Here is a 13,346-nt window from a genome sequence, read left to right on the forward strand (position 1 = left end):
GGGCTGGATAATTTTTTGTTGTGTTGTGCTGTCCTGTGCATTGTAGGATGCTAGCAGCATTCCTGGCCTCTACCCACTTGATGCCAGTAGGTCCCTACTACCCTCCCACCCACCCCATGCCCCCCAAATCAGAAATGTCTCCAGACTTTAGCAAATATCTCCTCTTGCTGGCAAAGTAGCCCTCTCTTGAGAAACAGTGGTGTGACTGATCTTGAAGTGGGTTTAGGCACTACCGAACTAGAAATACTGGCAGGACACATGATTAGTTCAGTGGCTCGTTGAATACCCAAATGGACCATTTATTGAGAATTGTGTTCTAGTCTAGAGATTGGAGGAACTGGGAATTTGGAGGAATAGTCTTCCTTTTGTCCCAGTTTGTGGATTCCCCGAGTCACTTCCTCATCTTCTTTTATTGACCCCTCTGTGGAATAGGAGAACCAGGAGAGGGTAACTGGGAGCTATTGATAAAATGTTAGGAAAGTTATCAGAAGATCCCTTGATGACATCTTGCCCCAACTTTCCTATTTAAGCTCCATTAAACTGTCTGTGGTTGTTGTGGTTTGAAATATAGAACCAACTCTAACTCTTTTGGTTCCAGATTAAAGTGATTTATAAGTCATTTACACAGACTTCCTCAAACATAGTCTTATTTCTCCTGCCTTGGTTCACTATGAGGAATGGTACTTATATACTCTGGTGGCGCACAGTAGAATCTCTCACGTAGGATCAGAGTGGTGGTGTGGATGATCGGTAGACCTTACTAGTTTTGGATGATTTCCAGTTATTTCATGCTCTAACTGAGCCAGGTAACATAAGTTGCTGAACCGGACTTCATTTTTTGCTTTGCGACTGTGACCTTTTGAATTGAGTCCTTTATCTACTTTATGCCTTAAATCTACCTATTTCTCAAAGTCATTGAGAATAATAAAATTGCAGTGATATTTATAATGTTACCCTCTTAACTATAAATAGTCGAACTGCAGTGTGAGTAAATGCTCTGTAAAATCTGGACATACAAAATGGATTTGCCTTTCCAAATCTTACCAGTCCTTCAGAATTCATCCAAAGTTCCATTTGTCTCAAGAAACTTTCCCTAACAGTTCTAGCTAATATGGGTCTTTCCATAGGCTTACATTTTTTGCTCAATGTTTTGTGTCTTATCTCTCCAACAAAACTGCAAGTTTTTGTTTTTGTTTTTGTTTTTGTTTTTGTTTTAGGGAGGTAGGAGTGGGAATTGGAAGGGACATCACATTTTTATGCAATATTAAATCCCTTTAATACTTTATATCATTTGAGCTTCCTACTAACTTTAAGATTGTTAGAACTGATATAATTATTCCCATTTTACAACTGTGAAAATGGAGTTTTAGAGATGTCAAGACTTATCCAATGTTATCCAGTTAATAGCTGGTTAAACCAAGGATAGTACCCATTAGGTATTAGAATTCCTAACTAGAAAAATTGTTCAAACCTAAAAACTGTTTTTGATTTGCCATTGTGTTTGCAAAGTACAGAATCTTAGTGTTGCCTGTTAAAGTATTGAGACATCTAAGCCTGCTATATTAAGTAGGCTGTGTACAAGGTTAGTGGGGATGGCTTATGCTGAATCACTCCTGCCCTGGCTGTGTCCTCCAGGAAGGACAGGCACTGCGGAATAGCAATCTGGGGGTGGGTACGCAGACTCTGATCATACCACAGTTGTTCTATAAAGCCTTCTTGGAAGGTGTGCTCTTTCCTGTTTTCAGGCACCTTTGCTGACCAAAGTCCCCAATGTCCTTTGCTTTAATCCTCAGCATTTCTGCTGCTACTGATATAGCTTTGTGATGATACCAGCTAAAACCGAGTGTTTTAGGGACAGGCTCCAGTGTGCCCTGACCAGGAAGTTAGTATGCCTCAACCAGCGTGGAAACCGCAGAGAATAGCTCTGCCGGTGTAAGGGGATGAAGCCTTGTTTTTAGCTCAGCTCACAGAGTGGAGAATGAAGCTCCCAGCTTGTCTACATGTCTGACCTCTGTTGTTGGTTGTCCCATGCATTGAACAGAGTCATGTAGAGGTTTTGACTTATTCCTGTGGCCTGGCAGAGCTAGTTTGTATAGATTATTTTATCCAAACCAGTTGGACAGTGCTTTTTTTGTTTGTTTGTTTTGTTTTTAAATCATATTGCTTGGCTTCCTTCTGTGAGCTAAAATGGAAGCTACCTTGAAACAAACTAGGAGCTGCTAACTTCCCTGTGCCTGAACTACCCAGTGTAGGTGCTCTGCTATCTGTACTTGAATGCCTGAGGCGGGTCATGCCTAGAGATTGTTTCTGCTTTCAAGGACCCTTAGCTTCCCTGACCTGATACTCCTTTGCCTGCTTTAATTTTGAATATTGTATATCTATTCTGTTCACACCCCGTAGGCTTCCTTTTCCTGCTGATTTTCTTTCTAGGTCTAGGATCAGTACTTCAGTGCTTAACCATTAGCCAGCTTCGGAGTCCAGTAATTGGATCATCTGCCCTGTCCAGCACACAATTAGCTAATTGTCTGGTCTCTATTTGATTTATTCCTGACCTTGACGGGTCTCCCAACTAGTGTTAACTAGTCTAAGAACTGTTTAACTCTTTAACAACCTGATACATCTCTGAGCCTCAATCTTGACCAAGGCATTCAGTGAAAATTCTGGTTTCTTGTCTGTACTCCGACCCCAGATGACACTAGTGATGGCTTTGTGATTGGGTTATGAGACTGACCCGTATTGTATACCATATGAGCATATTGCTTATATGTTTCTCAAGACTGAGTCTGCCTTTTCTAAAAGACATCTAAAAAGCAACAGAAAATCAGAAGGTACCTTTTTTGGTAGCAGTTCTTTCATTTATTCTGTTGGAGATCCAGGTTGAGCTCTTTGTAAGATTTTCTTCCATATAATGTACTAACAATAGTAAACCTTGATCCACAGATCAGGTGTGCCATTTGATAAAAATAAATAATGTATATGAACTCAATAAAACTAACCTGTTTAATGGAAGCATCATAAAAACTTGTGTGGAAAAAACAAAAAAAGCATGTAGCCGTGGTAGCAAGTATAAAACGGGTGTCAAAACTGAGGAGTCACAAAACTGCACAGCTCAGCACCAAGGACGTTTCCCAGATGCTCAGATGCCGCAGCCACCCAGTACGAGGACTCATCTTGACCATTCAGAGAGTTGGATTTCTGACTGCTTGCATCATTCGAAGCCATCTTTTACTGACAACAAACCAGTATAATATATCGAGAGTCATTTAGACTTCCCTCTTAATACAAGGAATAGAGAAACTGATGCTCATGACAAATATTGAAATTGGAGCAAAGTTTATATCAGCAAAACTCCTGTAACCAGAGTTTTACTGAAGGCTGCAGGCAGGGTGAGACACGCACCTAATGGACATTACTTAGGAAGGAAGGGGTTAGGGGAGATGGGGATGAACATTTGTTGGCTGTTTTCTGTGGTTAGACATGTGCTACGTGCTTTATGATGCTATCTTATATAATCTTTATAACACCTCAGTGGAGTAGCTGGTGGTTCCTCATTGTATAAATAGGCTGAGGTCACATTACTGTGGAGTGTTTGCACTGGGCTTTGACTCTAGATCTAACGACAAACCCTTGCTCCTTAGAATGAGGCAGGATTGCTTTTGAAAATGAAAGCTGCTGATTTTGGCAGAAAGGCGGGCGATAGGAAGGACTCAGTCTGAATTCCCTCATTTCGTAAAGATTGCTGCATTTGAAAGCAGGGTACGTTAGTTTCCAACACCAGCTGTTAGGATCACCTATGGAGATTTCAAAAAACAAAAACAGAACCCCACCACCCTGAGGATTCTGAATCTCAGTGGTTTCTGGATGTGGGGCTGACTGCCAAGGTGATTCTGTTGTGCTTTTAGGATTGAGAAATGTTTATATATGGAGAACGATGAAATGGTTATGAGCCCTGGAGTGATCCTGGAGATATATCTCCAACAATCTTGTGAGAGAAAACTGAGGCCCAGAGAGTTCAGAAGCCAGATATTTCTTTTTTTTTTTTTTTTTTTTTTTTCCAACGTTTTTTTTTTTTTTTTTTTTTTATTTATTTGTGGGACAGAGAGAGACAGAGCATGAACGGGGGAGGGACAGAGAGAGAGGGAGACACAGAATCGGAAACAGGCTCCAGGCTCTGAGCCATCAGCCCAGAGCCTGACGCGGGGCTCGAACTCACGGACCGTGAGATCGTGACCTGGCTGAAGTCGGACGCTTAACCGACTGCGCCACCCAGGCGCCCCCAGATATTTCTTTATTCAGTATAGCACTTACCCAGCATTAACTGTTTGTTATTTTAGGTGATTCAGAAAACAAGGAAAAAATGCTTTCTCTGCCTTTGAAGAATTTTTAGCTAACGGCCACATAGTTGATGAATGGAGTGCCACATTTGGAATCCAGGTTTCCTGACTTCATTGGTGTTACAGAGCCTTTTGAATATTATCATTGCCAGGTCCTCTTTGAGATCCCTCCAAGCTGTGTCAATGGTTCCCGTTAACACTGTGGTAAGTGGCCTCCAAAGCCCATGGCTCCCTGTTCCAGAAGTCTCCTGCCTGCCTTTCTGCCTCATTACCAGCCTGGTATTCAACCACCCATTTTGCCTTAGGTTCACAAGCCCACAGCTTTTTAGTTGACTTCTTTGTTCTTGGTTCATTTTTAAGTGTCTCACCTGGAAAAGGCCTGAAAAGCTGCAGAATGATTATTTTAGAAATGCAATGCTTGGATGAAACCTGCCCTACTGGTGGTCATCCTGATCTCTTTGCTGTGCTTTCTAATTAGTTCACAGTCATCTGACTCATCCTACAGTGTTTTTGTGGGCTGCATGTTTTTCAGAGTTTTCCCCAGACCTCTCCGGGCAGTGAACACAGCAGAGGGCAGAGAGCCATTACCCCCAGTCACTGGGGAGGGAAGGGGGAAGGAAGGCAATGTGTGTGCCGAGCACTGTGCTAGACTCTTTTCTGTGTATTTTTTTTCTTTCGTAGCCCTTTTTTTCTCTCAGTAGCCTTGGCAGAGAAAGTTTCTGTATCTGCAAAATAGGGACAGTAACTGAGCCTTATAGGAGTTAAGTAACTTTTTCAAGGGTATGTAAACAAGTTTTGTTGCTAGAAATCCAGCCTTAGAAGCTTCTGACCTAAGGGCCATGCTCTTTTCCTTATACCACATGTCACATCATATGTAAAGCTTTTACTCTAGTCCAAACCTACTTTTTGGATAAGTGACTCTAAATTTGATTTCTGATATCCTCAGTAAGTTTTAGAAATCAAGGCTTTGATTTAACAGTCCAGGAGGGATATAGTAATTGGGACGGGACTCCAGACAGGGTAGCATTAGGTGTCATAGTCTGAGAATTGCGGTGAGGCTAGACACTGAGGCCACAAGCCAGTCCATCAGAACCAGCGGCCAACAGAGCCATGCTCCCAGGCCAGTGTCAGAACTTGGAATACTCAGTGTGACCAAAGCATAAATGCTAAGCTGAGGGCCTTGGGATAGTGGTATGGAGGGATGGGCCTTCATCTCAGAAGTATCTCCTTTTACACCTTATGCCAAACAGAGATCACTGATCTCTCCTTTAATAGAATAGTCTTTTCTTTTATTCTTAAATTATAGCTTGACTTTTTACATATCTGCCTTTTTTGGTAATACTTACCTGGCTCTCAGTTTTTGAATCTGAAATAATTTTGAATCTTGAAAACAATTCAGGGACACCTGGGTGGCTCAGTCAGTTAAATGTCTGACCTCAGCTCAGGTCATGATCTCACCATTGGTGAGTTCGAGCCCCGCGTCGGGCTCTCTGCTGATAGCTCAGAGCCTGGAACCTGCTTCAGATTCTGCGTCTCCCTCTCTGCCCTTCCCCTGCTCGCACTGTCTGTCTCTCAAAAGAAATAAACAGCAACAAAATTTTTTTAATTGAAAATAATTCAAGTTTATTGTAATGAGGAAATGAGAACATATATGTGAATGATTGTTGCAAACTGTAGACTATCCATACAGATACCAGGTATGAGACCCCAGCTTCCCTAAAAACTAACAGACTGGTAAGGACAGCGGTTTTGATATTGGGTGAAGGGAGAAGTAATTTTTAGAGTGTGAATACTTCAGGAGAAGCAAAACCAGAGTGGGAAGCTGCACTGGGGGTGGGGTGGAAAGCTTTAGATTTCCTGGGGGGAGGGGCTGTAAATAAGATCTCTGAGTGCCCGGAGTTGGAGGTCTTGGGAGATCAAAGACTTAACCTGATTTGATGCTGACCTGGGGTCTTACTCCAAGTAGCTGTTGCCATGTGCTTGTGGACACCATCTTGTGCAGTCTTTAGCTCAGTGATGAGTTGTTGAGAGCCTGACATTATACCTAAACGTGTTGGAGTATCCTATAGAAATTGAATCATGTACTATAACATTTATATGCGAGTCTTGTAGTGGAACCAGTTGCGACTGGGGATTGGCATGAGTCTCTGTGACAAATTGGAAGACCAAGGTACCAAGACAGTTATCTATATAAGTCGGGACTACTCAAAGCTGAAGCTAAAAGCAATATTTGACTCTACCGTCTCCCACACTCTCTCACCCTGTTTCTTTTCTTTTATCAAAACATGGTATTACTGTGTTTTCAAGAGCGAATTATAATTAAAGTATCCACAGTGTAAAGCTCATCAACCCAGGGTCTCCAAGTGGAGTAGAGAAGCTGGTTAGAGAAGAGGTATTATGTAATGACCTAATTATGAGGCCTGCCATCTGCTTAGGAGTCACGCCTGTCTGCTTAGGGTTCCCTGATTGTGTTTTTCAAGGAGGATGCTAGATTGTTTAGGGAGCTGTGTGTGTATACGTGTGTGTGTGTGTGTGTGTGTGTGTGTGTGTGTGTGTGTGTGGTGTAGGTAAATGGCACTAGAAATATTAATGCTTTTCTTGAAGGAGGTTGGTAGGTTGTTGGGGGGAGGGAGTCGAAACAGCCTTGGAGGGCTTCTAAGCAGATGTTACCCGTAAGCATAGAGAACACTAGTGGAAGGTTAATTATTTTGTAGAAGGGGCTCCACATATTAGGGGAGGGGCAGTCAGGTGAAGGTGGCTGTCAGGATGTGGCCAGAGACCTCAAGTCTACCTGGAGAGCCAACCGAGACATTTTTCTCTATGAAGGAGAAAGAATGAGAAATGCGCTGTTTTTTCAGTGGGTGGTTTCCTACTAGGGGTAAAAACATTAAATCCAGGATCCTGGAAAAATAGGAAAAATATTCAATATAGAACTGAAATGTAAACCACTGTGCTCAGGGCACCTGATGAGTCAGTTGCTTCTGAAGGGACTTAGGTCCAAGAATCAATGAAAAAATCATGCAGGTAGCAGGAAGGTGTCAGATGAAGGGAGTGTGCCTTTGGGCCTGCTGTGGGTATTGTGCTCAGCTGGAAAGGAGTCTTTGGACTATGAGCCATGAGGCTGAGACCCAGGAGGGTATCCACACACTGCTGGTATACTAGACATATAGGGAAAATTTCAGACTTTTTTTTTGTCTTAAATATCAAACTTTCCGAACACTCTTTAGGACAATCTTTAACAGAAAATCTCTTTGCCTTCAGGTTTAAGAAATGTGCGTATGTCAGGACAATTAGCAAGTGATTGTAGCGAACATCCCAGAGGGAGTAATGTTTTGCCAATCCCTACCCCTACTTCCACCTATCAGAGAGTTCTTTAAAATTTATTTTCTTCTGCTCCACCCACTACCCTCCAATATGAAAGCAATGCTGTCTTCTAAAGAATAATAATTCAAAGTCCTGCACAGAATTGAGGAGGTTGTTTGATGTGTTTTATATCCCTAAAGAATCACCAAAATATGGCAGATACCCACCTCCCAGGGTCAGAGGTTTTCATGTCCCTTTAAACCAGTGCCACATTTTTATTTTACAGATGAGAAAGTGGAGGCCCAGAAAAGTGTAGTGACTTGCTCAAGGTCATAGCTTGTCATTTGTGGAACTTGGACCACAACTAGGTCTCCTGACTCCTAGCCTGTTCTTTCTGTTGCCCGTTGGTATCTCTCACGTGGAGATTTATTTGAAATGTTGCCAGGATTTCTGTGGCGGTGGCAGTCACACCTGATCACAGTGAGTATGTAATCACACACAGTTTGTGGACATAACCCTTTGGACATTATGAGGGCTCTCACTGGTTCAACTTCCAGCACAGTTCTCAGAGCAGCAGGAAAGACTTTTTTTTTTTAATTTTAAAAAAAATGTTTATTTATTTTTGAGAAAGAGAGACAGAGGGGGTGTGAGGCAGAGAGACAGGGTGACACAGAATCTGGAGCAGGCTCCAGGCTCTGAGCTGTCAGCACAGAGCCCGACATGGGGCCTGAACCCATGAGCTGTGAGATCATGACCTGAGTTGAAGTCAGACGCTTAACCGACTGAGCCACCCAGGCGCCCCAGCGGGAAAGACTTTTAAGGCGCTAGAACATCAGCATTCTTTTTCCATGAGTTTGCCAAGACTTTGGAACAGAAAGTTTTATTTCCACAACTAAGCCTGCCTCTCATCTTCCCTTTGACCACCACTTCTTGTCAGACCCTGTTTCTGGAACAACTTTGGGATGGCCTTTCTCTTTTGCTTGACTTTCCTAGCATTCAAACTTGAGCTTGAGCAAACATCCAGCAAAGAGGTTTCTCTGTAGGATCTTGAATAGCTATGTAAAATGTAGATTATGGTATATTTTGTTTTCTCCAGTGGCAGATCTTTTCAGGAGAATAGAAATTTGCAGTCATTAGCTTCCTTTCCTCCACAAAGACAGGCAGCATGGTCAGACTTCCTTGCCACTTCTCTTACCCTTAAACCACTGATAGGCTTTACTTAATTTGGTCACACACACACGTTTTTCAAATAAAGAGTTACTCTGATTATATCCTAAGTGTTCATAGTATACTGCAGTTTTTACTTATTTCAAAAAGATCTGAAATGCCTCTGATCCTGGGCAGTGGTTCCCCAGAATGGCAGATGATCTGTATTGCCTGGGAGGCTTTAAGAAAAAGAATAGATCTCAGGGCCTTACTCAGGCCTACTGAATCAGACTCTTTATCAGCATTTAGCTATTTACCAAGTATGTTATCAGTGATGTAAGGTGTACTTTGTATATTGGGTACTTAATACGTGGCTTACGAATTTATCTAGAGTCTGTTGGGAGGACAAAAGGTTTTGTTTTTTTAGAACACTTAGTGCACTTCAATGTGGCATTGTAAAGTGAATCTATTTTTTTCTGCAATAATGTAAGAATGAATAGTGAAAGCATTCTCTAAATATCTTTTGAATTGGGCCATTTGAAAATGGACTGGGCTACCTGCAATGTGCTAAATGTTATCCACCAAAGTACAGAGAAATGTTTTAATGTAGGGCTTTAAAAAAAAAAAGGAAGTAATTTTAAAATACACTTATGATAAATAGGTAGAAAATTGACACAAATAAAACACTTCCTTTGAGTTAAATTAGATATTTTATTTGCTTTTAAATAGCACATCTTTTAAAAACTTGATTATTAAAAAGCATAATCCTGGGGCTCCTGGGTGGCTCAGTTGGTTAAGCGTCTGACTTTGGCTCAGTTTACAATCTCACAGTTCATGAGTTCGAGCCCCACATCAGGCTCTGTGCTGACAGCTCAGAGAGTGGAGCCTGCTTTGGATTCTGTGTCTCCCTCTCTCTCTGCCCTTCCTCTACTGTCTTCTCTCTCTCTCTCTCTCTCTCTGAAAAATAAATAAACATTTAAAGAAAGCAGAGTTCTAAAATATTCATTTGGTCGTCCATGATTTTGTACATAGACTGAATATGAAAATTGTAGCATGTTAATGTTTACTGTCTTCATAAAGTTTATCTAATTCAATCTTCTACTTTTATGGATGGGGAGCTAAGACCCAGGAAGGAAGAGTAAGTTAATCCAAAAGTATTAAGACTTTCTAAAATTTTTTTAAAATTTATTTTTGAGAGAGAGAGAGAGAGAGAGAGAGAGAGATAGAGCATGAGCAGGGGAAGGGCAGAGAGAGAGAGGGACACACAGAATCCGAAGCAGGCTCCAGGCTCTGAGCTGTCAGCACAGAGCCTGACACGGGGCCTGAACTCATGAACTTGAGATCATGACCCGAGCAGAAGTCTGACGCTCAACCGACTGAGCCACACGGGCGCCCCTAGTCAAGAGTTTCTATAGGCACATAGTAGTCACCTACTTAAACTAGCTGACATTTAAAAAGGAAAATGATAAAAAGATAAGGTAGGGAGGGGTCTGTTCTGGAACCTAGGAGCAGGGGTGTCGCTGACCCTTAGGAAGAGATTAGGAACAAGAAAGCTCTCAGGGGTTTCTGTCTGGCTGTCTGGCTCTCTCTCTCTCTCTCTCTCTCTCTCATATCTCTGCCTTTTTGTGCCTCTGTGTTGGTCTTTTCTTTCTTGCAGGTGGACTTTCTCTGTTCATTCATTCATGTGGCTCACTATGGTTACTGTATACCTCGCACTTACACTTTAAGTTGCCTGCCTAGACTTATACCAATAATTCCACTTCTGTGGGAGAAAGAATCTGATTGATCCAAGCTTGGGTCAGTTGGTCCCATCAACTGTAATGAGGTGGAGGTGAGGGTATTATTTAGTCAGACATGACTGATGGAGGAGAAGGAATGTTCAGAGGAAGGTGAGTCACTGAGTTGGACAGATACCCCACATTTTTTCTGAGAGTACAACTAATAAATTGTAGTATTCTAGGGGAAAAATGAGAATGATCTGAGGTAAGGCATTGGATATTGGGGAATGGGAGTTGTTGAAGATGGGAAATGGGGTACGGAGTGGTCACATTCACAGTAACTGGGAAAACAGGAAGGAGGGCTTGGGAGGTGTGAGGGGGGCATATGGGGCTTGATTTCAGTTTTAAATATGTTGAGTTGAGAGTGCCTATGAAAATTACAGGTGGAAATGTCTGTCAGGTTAATTGAGTAAGTCAAAAATGTATGGGTCTGGACCTCTGGGGAGAGTTGTCAATATTAAGAATGTAATTAAAGGATTCTTAATGGGTGAGCTCGCCCAGGGAGCGTTTATAGAGTGAATAGAGATGGCTCAGGACTGAACCCTGAAGAAACACGATAGTATTTAAGAAGCAGGAAGATGAGGAATTCTTTTTTTTTATTAATTGTTTTTAGTGTTTGTTTATTTTTGAGAGAGAGAGAGACAGAGTGCAAGCGGGGGAGGAGCAGAGAGAGAGGGAGACACAGAATCCGAAGCAGGCTCCAGGTTCTGAGCTGTCAGCACAGAGCCCGACGCGGGGCCCAAACTCACAAACCATGAGATCATTACCTGAGCTGAAGTCAGACGCTTAAAAGACTGAGCCACCCAGGCACCCTGAAGGTGAGGACTTCTGAAGCAGATCAAGAAGTGGACAGAGATGTAAGAGGAAAGCTGAGTATGTAATGTCCTTTTTTTTTGGAAGCCCAATGGAAAGAGTGCATGATTCAAGAGTGTCGCCACTGAAATGTGCTGTGTGGCTGACATGTGAGACAATGCCTGAAAAGCAGTGTGCTTGACTGAGCCATGGAGAGGGCCTTGCAAAGGGCAGAAACCAGGTTACAAGAGGCTTTTGAATGAGTGGGAAGTGGAACGTGGAGAGAGAGAAGAGTATTAGGCCATTAAAAATGTCTGAGTGTAAAAGAGGAAAGAGGTGGTAGCTAGTTGGATTAAGAAAAGGGTGAAGGGGGCACCTGGGTGGCTCAGTTGGTTGAGTGTCTGACTTCGGCCCAGGTTATGATGTCACAGCTCTTGAGTTTGAGCCCTGCATTGGGCTCAGCACAGAGCCTGCTTCGGATCTTCTGCCCCTCTCTTCTCTCTCTCTGTCCCTTCTCCGCTTGTGCTCTGTCTCTCTCAAAAATAAAAAAAAAGGGGGGGGCGAAGAGGTTTTTTTTTTCCTTTTTTCTTTTTAAGATCAGAGAGACTTAGAGCGTGTTTAAATACTGGTGGGAAAGAGGCAGTGGAGAGGAGCCACTGTAAATACAGGAGAGGAGAGACAGTTTCTGGAGTGAAATCCTTAAATTTTTTTTAATGTTTTTTTATTTTATTTTTGAGAGAGAGAGTGAGACACAGCATGAGCCAGGGAAGGCCAGAGAGAGGGAGACACAGAATCGGAAGCAGGCTCCAGGCTCTGAGCTGTCAGTACAGAGCCCGACGCGGGGCCCGAACCACAAACCGAACCACAAACCGTGAAAATGTGACCTGAGCTGAAGTCGGAAGCCCAACTGACTGAGCCATCCAGGCGCCCCTGGCGTGAAATCCTTAAAGACACAGTGAAGGGCTCCAGAGACAGGAGGAGGGATGGAGGCAGGCTGGCTGATGGAAGGAACTTGGAAGAGGGAGGATTGTGAAAGTCGAGGACACTGGCTGGATTCAGGACTTTTGGGGACCCTAGAACTGTTGGTAGTTTGGGGAGGTGGAAAGGGAGGAGTTGAGGCCCCTTTTAGTGTTAAGGTTTTTTTTTAATGATGCTTTTGACCCAGAGAATAATTTTAGAAGTGAAAGTGGCTGCATAGATCAGTGGGAGTTGGGGGGAAGGTAGTACACCGGGAGTAGGATCTCCTTGCACTTGAACTCTTATCTGAGCCAGGTTGTAGATGTGCTCAGCATTGGATTCTCAGGTTTCCTTAGGATTGAATCACTAATTACAATGAAGCAGGCTCAGACCAGTCAGCATCTCTTAATATTCAGCATTCAGAGAAAAGTCTAAAGGCTTCTTTATCTGTTCAAAATTTCAGTGGAAATAGTTCCCACAGCCCCACATACTCTTAACTAATATAGGCCCATTGGGAGGTGTGTGCTCTGATTTTGTCTAACGCTGTTTTTTACTTCAGCCCAAACCCTTGACTTTGGCATAATTACTGCTTGAAAGCAGAGGGGTAAGGCACCCCGTTTCCCTCTATAGCCCTGGGAGCGGGAGGGAAGAACTGCGAGGAGGAGGAGAATGCAGGCCTTCTCCTTCAACTGAGACCACATTGCCCAGGGAGGCTGAATTCCTCAGGGAGCCTTAGTGAAGGTGAAGGTGAGAGAGATACTCAAGGCCGGTGAAAAGAAGTAGAATTTAAGAATGCGATTAGTGTCTTCACCATCTCACTACCTTCCCCACCTAAAGTGCTAGTCCCCAGCCAAAGGTGCTGCTGCTGCTGGGTCCGGGTCTCTTATGTCCCCTGTGGAAACAAGTGTGGTAGAGATGAGAAGAGGTCTCTTGCCAGTACCTGGCCTCCTGCTGTTAGAGTGAATACAAAGGGCAGGAGGAGAGGGGTTAGGGCCTGGAAGGACGGAATGTAACCGAAGCTTTGTAGCTCAAGTCC

At 43.1% G+C, this 13,346-nt stretch overlaps 1 protein-coding gene across 13 annotated transcripts in view; it reads left to right on the forward strand.

Moving 5' to 3' along the window:
• Nucleotides 1-13,346, forward strand: part of AAK1 (AP2 associated kinase 1) — a 173,403-nt gene that overhangs the window by 47,461 nt on the left and 112,596 nt on the right. The window contains exon 1 of one of the 13 annotated variants that reach the window (XM_060659267.3): nt 4,289-4,538. The exons of the other annotated variants lie outside the window; for them this stretch is intronic. The gene's annotated coding sequence lies outside the window, so the exon portion shown is untranslated. Of the gene's footprint in view, nt 1-4,288; nt 4,539-13,346 lie in introns of those variants that run through there. 13 annotated transcript variants of the gene reach the window in all.

This window comes from Panthera onca, chromosome A3, assembly GCF_046562875.1.
Source record: "Panthera onca isolate mPanOnc1 chromosome A3, mPanOnc1 haplotype 2, whole genome shotgun sequence".
Taxonomy (NCBI): Eukaryota; Metazoa; Chordata; class Mammalia; order Carnivora; family Felidae; genus Panthera; species Panthera onca.